Here is a 9,064-nt window from a genome sequence, read left to right as displayed (position 1 = left end):
TTAATTTATATATGTAATGTTCCATTCCAAGTCAAACAAATCATCCATCTCTGTTCAACTCTGATATTCACATTTTCTGAGGATTAGCTCCTCGAATTCCTGTTACGTGGAGTAAAAATATAACTTCTTATAGCTACAAAAATTAACAGTGAAAAAATGTCAGAGCAGATGGACATATGCTTTTTATCTTTTGACTGTATTCTTGTTTATTCCTTTTAAGTGGCACATTGAATTTAGGGGAAGATGTTTAAATCAGAGTTTCTTAGTTTTTAATCTTGAGTCCTTGGACATGGAACAGCTTCATTCCTTTAAATTTAATGCAGACTTGGTGTGTATGTACATTTTTTTTTTCTTCTGGTGAAGAGCTTATGTTATTTGTCAAATTCTTAACGATTTTTGTTTGCCGTACTTAAAAGAACATGACCATCCCATCCAAAGAGTCTTTTACCCCACCCCCCTGAATCTGGCTTTGTGAATTTCTTTACCTATAAAATATGGCAGAAGGGACACTGGGTGTTTTCCAGAGCATGGCTTCAGAGGTATTCCAGATCCTGCCTCAGCTTTCACAGAACTCCATGGACATTTTGCTGTGAAGAAGCAATGGAGAAAGTCACTTCATTCTTTGCAGCCAACCTAGCTGGTGACTCAAACATGAGTGAAATCAGCTGAATGCACCTAAATGAGGGAGTGATGGCGATTTACTCCAGTTCTCTTGCCTGGAGAATCCCATGGACAGAGGAGCCTGGTGGGTGACAGTCCATGGGGTCGCAGAGTTGGCAGGACTGAAGTGACATAGCACACATAGCACAGCAGAGATCAGCAGAGGATCCACCCGTTAGATCCAAAGAATTGTGAGAAACAATAAATCAGTGCGATTTTAAGCCATCATTTAGGTTAGGGTATGTGATGTAGCGAAAGATGACTGATACACTGAAAATCTAACACTCCACAAAAAAGCTGGTTTAGAGGCAAAAAGCAAGTTCACCTACAAATCTTTTCACTTTACTACAGAGACTTTTTGAAACGTGCTAAAAAAGGAGGCTTTTAATCAACATTTGATGATGATATTTCTCTTCTACTCTGTAAGTCAAAAGGACTTAGCATTGACTTTCAGAAAAATGCATTACCTCACAGAACTTTTGTAATAAAATATTTTAAAATTAAATTTTATTAAATAAAACCTAAATGTAGATTTAATTTCCTTTGAAGAAGTCAAAGGTTTCCAGGATTATTTTACCAATACAAGAGTTCACAGAGCTGGACTTCCCTGGTGATCCAGTGATTAAGAATCCGCCTGCCAGTGCAGGGGACATGGGTTTGATCTTTCACATGGGAAGATTCCACAAGCCTGAGACCAACTAGAACCCATGCACCACAACTACTTATCCCACCCTCTAGAGACCTTGAGCCACAACTATGGCACCCAAGAGCTGCAACTGCTGAAGCCTGTGCTCGGCAATAAGAGAAGCTACTACAATGAGAAGCCCATGCACCGCAATGAAGAGCAGCCCCCACTCCTTGAAACTAGAGAAAGCCATCACGTAGCAACAAAGAACCAGTGCACCCAATTAAAAATAAATCAGTACGTCAATACAATTTTTTTTTTAAAAGTTCACAGACCTAAACCATACTCAGCTTCTCTGAATATTTGCTCTGCCCCATTATTGCCTGATTTCTCTTTTTTCTTGTTTTTTCCTCTTTGGCATAGAGAAGTAAAAAATCCTTTGGGGCCCAACTGATCTATACCAATCTAGGAGATCTTGTTTTCTAGATGAAGAAGCAATCCACCTGCTTCAGTTCAGTTCAGTTCAGTTGCTCAGTCATGTCTAACTTTTTGTGACCCCATGGACCTCAGTATGCCAGGCCTTCCTGTCCATCACCAACTCCTGGAGTTCACCCAAACTCATGTCCATTAAGTTGGTGATGCCATCCAACCATCTCATCTTCTGTCGTCCCCTTCTCCTCCTGCAGATTGAAAACCAGGATACACCTATGACGTTGCTTTCTTTAGGTACCTAGGAAGCACGTCTTATCATTTTTCTTCATCTCAAATACTTGCAACATTGTTAGTGGAATTTCCTGCCCTTCTTTAAGCAAACATATAGAATCTCCAATCTGAACTTTAAAAAAGTCTCTTAGGCAACGATTCTCCCTCTGAAAAATTTATCATTTTGTATTCACTGGGCCTTGACTAAAAATAATCATATATTTAGACCATCTGGTCTATATCTTCGTTGATCTGTTTATTCCTGATCTGAATACATGCATATAATATGAATTCAAATGTGGTCTAACTTAAATAGAAGGTGATCTCAATTCAGTTGTCATTGATGACTTACAGATAAATGGAGCTGCTTTTCAATCTATCATTTATTCAATTGTCCAGTGACATAAAAATGCTTAACTTAGCTTTTCACATGTATTTTCATTAAAATTAAAAAGGCTTTCAGTTATGAACTCACCATCTGTTTTTATATTCAATTTTCATTGTTAATATCTCTATTAATTTATTATCAGTGTAACAGAAATATTATAATTTTAAGATAAATTTAAGTAAAATTTCCTCCCTAAAGTTCAGAATCTTAAACAAAATAGAATGACTTGATGAATATTAATTTGAAGCAAAATAATCTGATGCCAATAAAATGAAAGAAATTATTGACCCATGTCAAAATTTTTTCCCTAGGATTTAAAAAAAAATCATGATATTTGATTCCAAATTACTAGTCTTCTATCATTTTTCTTAGGAGGTGACATCCTTCCTAGCTTTATTGAACTTCTTCCCCAATCTGCACTGCATAATGAGCCATTTCGATAATGACAGGCATACACCAAAATAATGTGTTTCCTTTTCCATCTGATAGTTTTCTTTGACAATCACCAACTTTGGTTTGCCCTCCTTGTCTGTTTTTTCATTCCTGCTCCAAGAATGCTGAGCATCCCTAGAAAAAGTCACAAAACTAAGCAGATACTACTAATTGTCTTCCTAATGAACTGTCTCTGCTTCTTAGAACAGAACCCTGATTTTCTTCAGGGCAGCAATGTGTCTAGCTAACACAATTTCCCAGCCTACTTTCTACAGTTCTGGTAAATTAGATGTGTGCTGAGAATTACTGGAAGAGTTTTACCTTTCTGATACAGGTGCCATCCATTTCTTATTCCTTAATTCTTCCCTCATTTTCTTCCTGGCCCCAGTGGATATGAGAAGCTGGAGGTAGAATGCCATCTTGAGCCCAGGTAGGCGGACCAACAGTCCTGGTTTACCAGGGAGTAAGAGGGTTTCTCAGCTGAGTATCTTTCAGTTTTAAAACCAAGACAATTTGGTCATCTTACCATGAGGTGACAATGAAGTAAAAGACACTTAGGATAGCAGAGAGAAAGATAAAAGGGTTGAGTACTGCTGAGCTACTTACTATAAGCCATGCTATCAGGCTTTTTATTACACAAGAGAAATAAGCCCTTATGTATCAAGTCATTGAATGTGGGTTCTGTTACATGTGCTCAAACATGATCTCTAACTGCACTCACTACTTTGACACAATCTGGTCAGTTTGAATTGGATCACAGTCCATTTGGATGGTGTCATCCCCAGTTGTGCAGTGAATAGCCTATTCAACTGTAAATGGTGACCCCAACCCAAACTATACTTCGCTAAAGCTGTGACCCTCCTAATGTTCCAACCACGATTCAACCTCACAGACAATGCTGATACACTTCTCAAAATATCTCCAAACCGTAGTCCCAGGATAAAAATTGGTCACTTCTCTTTCCACCTCCTCTGGGCTCTTAATTCACCTGATTTGATTGAAAAATATTCAGTTTTACTATTAAATTTTAAAATTGTTTAAATTAAAATTTTTATTAAAATTTTGAATAAATTATTAATGAGCTTGTTCATCCAAAACAGATATATCTTTCATCTGCCTAAATTTCTTAATAACGTGTTCTTTGCAAAGTATAGAATATCCTAAGAAAAAAGAAACAGAAATGAAACAAAAGCTTTTATTACTTAAGGCCAAGTCTAAACCCAAATGTTTTACTCTTTTTAAATTTTGAAGTAGTCAATATCTAGGCATTCAGAAATTAAATCAACATTATTGAGAGAATGTGCTTCTGATTCAGATCACCCCTGACACACCAGCCCAATTATATGTAAAACTATGCTGGTAAATTGAGAGCACAGCTTCTGATTCTCATTTATTATAAGGCACTTGGCTGGAACCAGATGTTTTTGTTTGAAAGTATTATATGACTGTCTGGCAGGCTAGAATCAGAGATGTTCTTATTGAGCAAAGGCCTCTAATGTGATAAGAAATATGCAGTGGAGAGAAAAGACACCTGGAAATAAATACAAATTCTCATTCAGTCTATATAATTTTAAAAGTCCACTTAACTTCTATCTCACTTCTTTCATTATTTCTCAAAAGGATAGTGTATAGAAAACTGGGATGGTATGAATAATGTTTCGGTTCTTCAGAACTATTTCAATTGCCCAAGAGACAAGATGAAGAGAGAGACAGAAAAGTAATAATGGCAGAACAATAGGATACTCCTTATTTTCACTGGATAGTGTTTTGACTGTGTATTACTAAATAACAAATGACTCTGGGACTTCCCAGTGGCTTAGCAGTAAAGAATCTGCCTGCAATGCAGGAGAGGTGGATTCCATCCCTGGGTCGGGAAGATCCCCTGGAAAAGGAAGTGGCAATTCACTCCAATACTCTTGCCTGCAGAAGCCCAAGGAGAGAGGAGCCTAGCAAGCTACAGTCCATGGGTTTGCAAAGACTTGGGTGCAACTTAGCCACTAATCAACGACAAATGACTCCACAATTTAGAGGCTTAAAACAGCAATCATTTTGACATTTGTCATCATTCTGTGGTTTGACTGGGCTCAACCAGACAATGTTTCCATGGGGCTCACTTGGGGTTCTTTGTGAGGTTGCAGTTAATGGCAGCTGGGGCTGGAGCCATCAGGAGGATCAACTAGATGCTAGCCTGGCTGGATCTCTTTGTCTCTCCATCTGACCTCAAGGTATCTCCACACGGCCTTCTTGTATGGTTTCTCCACATGGTTCCTTCAGTAGGGTAGCCAGACTTCTTCAACAGTGATTCCTAAAGGTGAGCATTCCAAAGTGTGACATAGAAGCTGCCAATTCTTTTCAGATCAAGGTCTGGAATGAATATAACATCACTCCTGCCACATTTTATTGGTTAATGCAAGTCACAGGTCAGACCAGATACAATGTGAGACACCTGTTTAAGGGTATAAATGTCATCAGGTATGGTTCCTTGGGGGCATCTCTGTCCTACCTAGTTTGGACTGGTAGCATTCATACTTGGAAAAAGACATAAAAACATTGCTTTTTTTTTTCAGTAGAGTGGGGATCTATACATGTGGCATTCAGAAAATAATTTTGGATGGTAATTTCAGTATATTTCTAGTATAGCAATATCTCTGGTAGGGTATTTGTTATCTTTCATGGTTAAAAGACTTGGTATATGGTGTACCTCAACCAATTCAGTTCCAGATTTAGGATGGTAGTTACATTTTTCTTTCAGAAGAATTTTTGAAAACAGAGGGGGGTTACTCAAAATTAAATGAAAATATAAATGAATGATCACATTTTAGGCTAACTGACAAGTGCTAATAAGAATTATGTTGTTGTTCTTGTTCAGTTGCTAAGTCGTGCCTGACTTTTTGTGACCCCATGGACTGCAGCACTCCAGGCTTCCCTGTCCTTCACTGTCTCCCCGAGTTTGCCCAAGTTCATATCCATTGAGTTGGTGATGCTATCCAACCATCTCATCTGCTGCTGCCCTCTTCTCCTTTTGCCTTCAATCTTTCCCAGCATCAGGGTCTTTTCCAATGAGAAGATCAACTATTTGCAGCAAGTGGCCAAAGTATTAGAGCTTCAGCTTCAGCATCAGTCCTTCCAATAAATATTCAGGACTGATTTCCTTTAGGTTTGATCTCCTTGCCATCCAAAGGACACTCAATAGTCTTCTCCAGCATCACAGTTTGAAAGCATCAATCCTTTGGTGCTCAGCCTTCTTTATGGTCCAACTCTCACATCCATACATGACTACTGGAAGAACCATAGCTTTGACTCTATGGACCTTTGTTGGCAAAGTGATGTCTCTGTCTGTCTAGGTTTGTCATAGCTTTTCTTCCAAGGGGCAAGCGTCTTCTAATTTTATGGTTACAGTCACCATCCTTAATGATTTTGGAGCCCAAGAATAGAAAAATCTGTCACTGCTTTCACTTTTCCCCCATCTATTTGCCATAAAATGATGGGACTGGAGGCCATGATCTTAGTTTTTCAAACGTTGAGTTTTAAGTCAGCTTTTTCACTCTCCTCTTTTACCCTCATCAAGAGCCTCTTTAATTCCTCTTCATATTCTTTCATTAGAGTGGTATCATCTGCATATCTGAGGGTGTGATGTTTCTCCCGGCAATCTTTATTATTATTATTATTATTATTTTTCCTCCCTGCGATCTTGATTCCAGCTTGTAACTTATCCAGCCTGGCATTTCGCATTAGGTACTCTGCATATAGGGGCTTCCTCAGTCCACAGGAAATGTGGGTTTGATCCCTGGGTTGGGAAGATCCCCTGGAGGAGGAAGTGGCAACCCACTTCAGTATTCTCACCTGGAAAATCCCATGGACAAAGGAGTCTGGCAGGCTACGGTCCATAGGGTCACAAAGAGTTGACTATGACTGAAGCAACTTAACATGCATGCACTCACTCTGGATGTAAGTTAAATAAACAGAGTGACAATGTACAGCCTTGTGATATTCCTTTCCCAATTTTGAACCAGTCAGTTGTCGTTCCATGTAAGGTTCTAACTGTTGCTTCTTGATCCACACACAGGTTTCTCGAGAGGCAGGTAAAATGGTCTGGTATTCCCTTCTCTTTAAGAATTTTTCAGTTTGTTGTGATCCACACAGTCAAAGGCTTTAGCATAATCAATGAAGCAGAAGTAGATGCTTTCCTTGAATTTCCTTGCTTTCTCTATGATCCAACAAGTGTTGGGAATTTGATCTCTGGTTCCTCTGCCTTTTCTAAACCCAGTTTGTACATCTGGAAGTTCTTGATTCAAGTACTACTGAAGCCTAGCTTGAAGGATTTTAAGCATGACCTTACTAGCATGGGAAGTGAGCACACCTATCCGGTAGTTTGAACATTCTTCAGCACTTTTGCCTACAAAAAGGCAAAATAAGAAATACAGATAGCCAGATAAAGCTGACTAGTAAGAAAATTATCAATTACCTTATGGAGGTTATTTGGCATCTAACCTAACAGAGAGAAAAACAAAATGAGCTTATGAGAAGTTAACCTCCCTGCTATAGGCCTCTTGCGCTGCTGTGTTGTTCAACTGTCTCTGCTTCCATCTTCATCATCAATATAATGAGTTCCCTGGCAACGTGCATGGGATGGGAAGTGCGGCATTCCTAGGAGCCTCTGTGACCTTAGAAAAAATGCCTTCCAAGATGAGGTACTCCCACAGACACTTTGTTCACTTTCTTTTTATGCTTTCAAGTATATAATATTTATCTTTCAAATTAATACAACCTACCTCCCAGAGGTTGCAAATACCAAGGCATGTTGGCCTCGTGAGTGACAAGACCTGGAAAAAGACAAAACAAGGTATGCTTCTAGATGACCAGAAAGACTGAGGACAATAAATAAAATAATCCCTCTTATTTACCTAGGAACCTAAGTCAATAACTATGTGCAGCAAATCAAGAAATTAATTGCACTTAGTATTTCATTGTAATTTGGTCAAAGAATGCATAGTGGACATAATAAAGTTACAGAAGTCAACTTCTTAAAATGACATTTAGTATTAGTTTCAGATTACTGTTATTACATCTAATTACTGGTATTTTGGGGGGCTTCCCTCGTGGCTCAGTGGTACAAATCCAGCTGCAAAGCAGGAGACACAGGTTCAATCCCTGTGTCAGGAAGATCCCCTGAGAAGGACCTTCGCAGAAGAAATGAGAAGGAAGACAAGGAAAGGGCAGCCCACTTCAGTACTCTTGCCTGGGAAATCCCATGGACAGAGAAGCCTGGCGGGCTACAGACCCTGGGGGTTGCGGAGAGTCGGATACAACTTAGTGACTAAACAACTGAACAATTGCTATTTTTACATATAAGGATGTAACATAGGAGTCAGGAAGATAATATTGCTGTATCAGTTTCCACTGTTTACAGATATTCAAAATGATGTTCAGAGAATACTTCATGAATGATCTTTGTCAGAAAGAAATATTTGATAAAAAGGTGATGGTGACTCTGTGTTTGGGCGTGGGCTTCTGGAAGAAAAAGTAGGAAAATGCAATTTTGAGAATCCATTAGAGGGACATATTTTAGAGGACCTTAACTTGCTTCTTTAAATTCCTTCTTGTATTGGAGACGTGCACAAGATGATGAATTTTGGATTCATTCTAGCATGTGGACTGCAGGTGTAATTTTGGAGCCTATTGAGAGTTTTTGTTCTAAAAGCCTGTATGATAAGGTGGAGCACTGTAACCACGGCTAGTGAGTCTGGATTTTGCTTGGCTGGGAATTCTGCAAAATACATCTTATTTTGGAGTTTGTTTAATTCTTTGAAGGAAAGGCCTCTACCTTACACATTTGATAAGCACAAAATTATTTTTAGGCTTGTCTTCAAGAACAGGAACAAATACAGCTGGCAACAGTAATTTAAACATGTAAGACTCAAATAAGCATTCTTTTAAGAAGGGTATTTAAGAGGGCAGCCACAGCCGGATGTTCCTATCATTATGCTTACTCTGTCAATCAAAGACTTTCTATAGTCTAGTACCACGTCAAGCCCAATTAACATAACTAACATAACTTGCGCAGGTTTGTGTAAACCAAGCACTGTTATTAATAGCAGTATTAAAATAACCTGGCATGGGTTTGGTAGACCTTCATATTTATTTCCAGCTTCTGCCATGGTCATGTTTAATAGTGTGTGAGATACATTAGCAATGAACAGAGTTCTTTAAATGTGTGGGGAAACCTGAAAGACGGCCAGCAATAACTTTTTCCGGAT

Source organism: Capra hircus, chromosome 17 (assembly GCF_001704415.2).
Source record: "Capra hircus breed San Clemente chromosome 17, ASM170441v1, whole genome shotgun sequence".
Classification (NCBI taxonomy): Eukaryota; Metazoa; Chordata; class Mammalia; order Artiodactyla; family Bovidae; genus Capra; species Capra hircus.
The sequence above is the reverse complement of the archived record's forward strand: the minus strand, read 5'-3'. Positions refer to the sequence as shown.